Source organism: Perissodus microlepis, chromosome 22 (genome assembly GCF_051167445.1).
Source record: "Perissodus microlepis isolate ML-2025 ecotype Zambia chromosome 22, ASM5116744v1, whole genome shotgun sequence".
Lineage (NCBI taxonomy): Eukaryota > Metazoa > Chordata > Actinopteri > Cichliformes > Cichlidae > Perissodus > Perissodus microlepis.
Genome location: NC_140481.1, coordinates 6,308,648 through 6,314,647, shown reverse-complemented (window position 1 = coordinate 6,314,647; position 6,000 = coordinate 6,308,648). Strand labels below are relative to the sequence as shown.

Sequence of the window (6,000 nt, the reverse complement as noted above, 5' to 3'; positions counted from 1 at the left end):
GACATGAATACCCCAAGTTTAACCACCACAAACTCATATTCTAAACCCTGACTTAATACTTAACCCTAAAAAAAATCAAAGCTGGTGGAAAATTTCATCCCTCTGATCGACTAAAACTCGAATGTTTTCTTTGCAAAGATGGCTGGATGTACTTTTGTTTTTCAGCGACAAACATCTTCAGTCACTCATCATTTGATGAGCGCTTCAGAAGCTTTAATAAACTATAAAGACTTCAAACATAATTTAGTGTAGGGCAGCACGGTGTTGTGGTGGTTAGTCGTGTCACCTCACAGCAGGTAGGTTCTGGGTTTGAATCCAGACTGGCCCCTTTCTGTGAGGAGCTTGCATGTTCTTCAGCTACTCTGACTTCTTCCCACAGTCTAAAGACATGCATAGGGTTAGCTTAATTTGTGATTCTAAATTGGCCCTAATTGTGAACGGTTATCTGTTTCTATGTGTTATCCCTGCAACACATTGGTGACCTGCTGTACCCTCCATCTTGCTCTATGACAGCTGGGATAGGGATAATGCCTAAGCTGAAAAAGACAGATGGAAAATAATTTCTAAAGTACAAGACCTCCAGTTGTGATTCTCCTCACAAAACAATGAGTGACTGAATGACAGAAGACAACAGCAGGGAAAAGGAGAAGGGAGGGAATGGCAGGCAGGAGGTGCATGGGGTGGGGGGCATCCTTTGTGGAGTGTGGAAAGGTCAATTAGACAGTTTACAGGACATTTCTGCACCTCACACACACACAACCTCAAACTTGCCCATCAGTTAGCATGATTTTGAATGTATCAGTTTTTGCTGAATTAGGGAGGGGCCTGTATCACAGCTACCTGCGGTTATTTACATGTAATATATCTTTCAGGTCTTTGATTATTATTATAATAGCACACTGCTCTCTCTTTCTCTCTCTCTCTCTCTCTCTCTCTCTCTCTATATATATATATATATATATATATATGTAAAGATCAAATTTTGTCATAGTTAAAATGACTTTATTTCTGAAGTGTCAACAGAATAAAGGGGGAAAGAAGGAATTGAGCAAACACTGAACGGTGCCAAAGTGAGGAGATCAGTGGTGACAGAGGACAGGAGAGATGAAAGGGAGCAGAGAGGGATGAGAGGCTGAGGACAGGCTGGATGGGTTGTCTCCCATGGCAACTCTCTGTTGCTGATGGACGTGTTCACTCATGAATATTCATAGAGGTAAGAGGGGAGGGAGGGAGGTTCATACTAAATTCATGCCATTTTCAATTAAGCATATTTCAATTAGAGGGCAAGAGATTCATTTCATATCAATTAATGTGGTTTCAATAATACATACTTGAATTACAGGGAGGAGAAGAAAGAGGAAGACAGAAAGACGAATTGGAAAAATAAGGATGGGATTTTGTTAAAATACTTAGTGAAAAATGATTGAAGGACCTGAGACTTAGCGTTGAGGTCAGTGCTGGGGGACATTTTGGGGAATGTGTGCCTTCTTGCTGAGAGCTGAAAAAAGGAATATCACTCTCCTGCTGGTACATTAACAATAAAGCTACAGCCAAGTGCCAACAAGTTAAGTTTAATGGTACTTGATTATGAAGCCTGGTCTCTGAACACAATGAAGCTGATTGGTTGGTGTTTCAGGCAAGCCAATGTGGACTTTCGTACTTACACTTCCTGTCTTTGAGGTTAGCCTTAGTGCTGTTGTGAATGCAGGAGTGTAAAAACTGTAGATCCTGGATCAGGCTCCTAAAAATGACCAAGGGCAAAAGTCTTTTTGTAACATCTCGTTTTCAAGCCTTGGGATGAACTTTTCTGCTGTAGGCTTTTAAACTGCACACTAAATGGTTAAAGACGGGTGACTGACGAGTTCACAGCCAATTAGCATGAAATAATCCTCCACTTTGAAATGTGGTATGAAGGAGGGTTACAAAACAAACTTACAGTTTAATTCAATATGATTCAAAATTGGTGACTGAGCCCATAAACTCAACAAGTTCTGACAAGTCAAGTCAGAAAGCTGTTTTCCACCAGAACTCTTTTTGTAACTGCAGCTGTTACCTTTGGTTGGCCTTCAGACAGAATGCAGGTTTAAGGCACTCGTGCATTTGGCTTTATTTTATAATCTGGAAGCTCTAAAGCCATGTTTTATACTATAAAAGACAACTTTGTATAAATCATGGCCTTGTACTGTACCATCAAAACTGTATGGTTGGTGATTTAAAAAAAAAAACCCTGATGTACTTGGGTTATGGTAATAAGGGGGTAAAGTTAAGGACTTGGCTGTAGTGACTGATTTGGACTCCTCGACTGTGTGGTGCTAGTGCCTTCTGGAACATTTTTCATGGGATTATATACGTTACTTGTAAAAGCTAATCAAGGATTATGTCTACCTAAAATATAGTCACTTTTGGCTACAAAAAACAAAACAATGACCCCCCTCAAAATACCATACAGTCCAAAAAACCCAAAAGGGCTGTTGTTGTTGTTTTTTTTTTTTAATGCAGTGTATGACTATTCAGGTTTTGCAGTCATGTGACCGTTAACCATGTGACTATTAACCACCATTAACTTGACAGGAATTTTGGACATGTGATGCTGTAGGTCAAGTTAATAAGGTCGCAGCCACACAGACCTAGAGAACACTCAGTGACCGTCCGGTAACCACTATTTGCAAGGAAATGAAATGTATATTGTGTTGGGGAGGAGTGGTTGCAGGAGGTTAATGACTGTGAAATCAACTGCAAAATCTCCAGTCACATAGGCCTGAAGACTGGTCTGAAGGTGAAACGTTCTCTATTTCCTGTTTGCGCCACACTTTTTGAAGTTTTACTGCCGCTCAGCTCACAGTTAGCAAAGTGTTTGCAATTTTCTGATTTTGGCCTCCTGGAACCACTTGGCAGCTGGTCGGGTGCTACATGTTTTTTTCTGGTTGTCAGATGACTGTCAATTATTAATTAAGTATAATAATTAATCATGAACAAATGCTTACCAACATTACCTCTATCATTCAGAGCATAATCTACTGTAAGCTTTAGACTCCTATTTTTATATATTATGGTATTATAATTTAACACTGAAATCCAGCATCATCTTCTATTTAAATCTGCAAGAAAGAGATAAAAAGATATTTCTTTCTGCTCAATGTCACATGAGAAACCTGAACAGCCATGGGTGAGCACAGTTTAGCATAACACTTATACAATTATATGATTGCATTAATACGATTAATGCAATCAACATTTCACAAACTAGCTCCATAATTAAGTCTAAACACGTTGTTTTGTCCTGTTCTTTTTCACAGTTTTTCAGAACTTACCTTGAAGTGAAGGACACACAACACTCACGCCACAGAAAAGAAGAAGTGTGTGTTGCAGTGCTCCTGCAGAGATATGGAGGTTAACCTTGTGCTGAAGGTTATGTTATTCTCAAATGAGAGGCTGTGGCTCACCTTGGCTAATCACGTTGTGACATTTTGTCTGTTAGAATTCGTTTTTTCACCTACAATATTAAATGTATTTTCATGTATTAGGAAAATAATAAAAAGGTTACCTGTTAATACAAGTTCTGTTTTGCTCACTGAGATTGATTTCTAATCAAACACTCAGTCTGGATTCTCTTAGTAACAACAACACTGCATTAGAGTATTGGCATGATAGAAATCAATACATGTGTTAACTATTATGTAACTATCTGGGACAAGATTTGAGGCATTAGTGTACAGTGACAGGGTTGCAATAACAATAAGAAGCTTAAAGACTCTCACCCATGACCCATGACTTGTCTTGTATATAGATTGAATAAAAATTATGAAGAGCTGCCGTCACCAACTGGTTTCCACAGGAGCTGCTTATAGATGAGCTAATTTTCCATTTGGAGGTGTTCTAAATGGACAGTGCAGTGTGTTGCCATTATGCTTTGCAGGAATTTAGCCAAGAATAATTGTTAGTATAGTTCCATATATTACAATATATAAACTAAAAATGTATTAATAAAATGTAAAATGAATATACTAGTGCTGTCAGCGTTAATCTCGTTAAAATGGCGTTAATGCCAATAACCGTGCGTGGGCCTGCATGGCGTCAACACATTAGCGCGGTTAGCGGGCACGGGGCAATCCATGCTAACCTGCTAACGGATTTGCCGCGTTAATGCGGTTATGACGTTAATGTCATTTTAATGAGATTTATGCTGACAGCACTAGTATATACACTGTGTAATACTGCAACACATTTTAAACTCAATTAAAAAGATAAAATCTGACACTGTTAGCTTGCTAGTTAGCGCTAGCATTTCCATCATAGCTGACAACTGTAAACTACATATGTAATAGGCCTAGCCACTGTGACCTTAATTATTGGATACTGAACCTATAGGAAAGTTTGAGCTGATTGTTTTTGCAGTCACCATCTTGGTGTTTTGAAACTAGGTGTGATGAGCCTGAATTTAAAGACGTGACATACTCAACGGGACTGTAACTATAGCTGTAAATCAATGAACCCACCCTTCATAATATTCTGTATTAATGATCACAGTTTACAAAATAAACTTTATATTATGTTCATTATGGCTTTAAAATAATGATTGGGTCTATAAATCATGTTTACTACGATCACAGAGCAAGTGAGCCAAAAGCTATTTTCTTATAGATTTCTATTCATATCTTTCTGCAAACAAAAGTGTTGCCCCCTGCTGGTCATTAAAAAGAAAGCAGGTTAAGACAATTCCATGTTATCTTCACTTCACAGTCCCACAAACGACATCTGACTTTTATACAGTCTATTCTGACATGGTATAGGCTATGTTTCCTCTTGGCTGAGCCAAGATTGCAACAAATAAGGATGAGAAGTGTACAAATAACTTTTGACCATTACACCATTGTCACCACCATCAATCACCAGCCACATGGAAGTCCTGAAAACCACATGTAACGTTCTTTAACAACGAAACAATTTCCACGGTGACAGTCTCATTCAAGGTACCTGTCATGAGTGTTACAGTTAAGAGTTCTGTAGTGTTGCTATTTTGTCTGGTGTCTAATTCTTTGTGAGCTTATGGGCCCAGGTTTCCTTTCTGTTCTGTAAATATCCACCATGTTATAGGAGCTAAAGGACAAAGTTTACAAATAATAAAATAAAATAAAATATGGTGAATTTGAGCGAGAAGTACCAGAAAATTACACAGGACAACGAACATGTGTCGTGTGTATTTCTGTTTTCGCTGGAGACGTGTTGTTCTTTACAGTTTTTCACTACTGGGCTCTCTCTCTCTCTCTCTCTGCTGCGCATGCGGTGCTACAGAGACAGGACGCCAGGGCACAGGCGCGTGCGCTTGTTGTGCGCTCTTTGTTTTATTGACGTGCGGCTCCGTCGAATCACTTGAAAGGGGTCCACCTTTAAACGGAAACCTAGCCAATCTCCGGGTCGGAGAGGCGGGCTTTATGCAAATGTGTTGGCAAGGGAGACGCAGCGGTTCATTCATCTGCTTCCAGAGAGAGAGGTGAGTTAACGCGAAGGTTATTTTACATAAGGGAACAACTGTTTTGGAGCAAAACACCGCCGCGAGAATAGCTGGAAAGAAAAAGAGAGGCTTTTGTTTTCTGGCTGAAAGGAGCTTAATCTTCTTCCACGCGTTACAGGGTAAGTGGAGGACATTTATTTGGCATATTTGTAAATACTCTGTTTCCATCGTCATATTAACGTGCACAGGTGGTAGTGAAAATGTGTCAAATCTGCCTTTAATTTCTAAAAAAGAGATTAAAACAAGAAGTCATGGACACTATTTTGCTGTTGGCTGTTATCCAGAAAGGATGAACTTAACTCTCTCCCCTGTTTGTATCACTGTGATAATTTGTCACTGCAAATGAATCAAAGTCGGTGTTTTAGGTAGACTGGACTGTATTTGTTGAGCAAATAGAGCTTCAAGTGTTTTGCTCAAGGACACTTGGGGCTGTAGAGGCAATTGAACTTGGGTCCACGTTTCCCTGTTCAAAACAAAAGAGGCACTCT

General features: G+C 39.3%; 1 protein-coding gene across 1 annotated transcript in view; it reads left to right on the top strand.

Moving 5' to 3' along the window:
- Positions 1 to 5,458: 5,458 nt before the first annotated feature.
- LOC146362487 (hippocalcin-like protein 4) overlaps positions 5,459 to 6,000 on the top strand; it is a 34,659-nt gene continuing 34,117 nt past the window's right edge. Inside the window, exon 1 of the mRNA XM_084920167.1 lies at positions 5,459 to 5,631. The gene's annotated coding sequence lies outside the window, so the exon portion shown is untranslated. The remainder of the gene's footprint in view (positions 5,632 to 6,000) is intronic.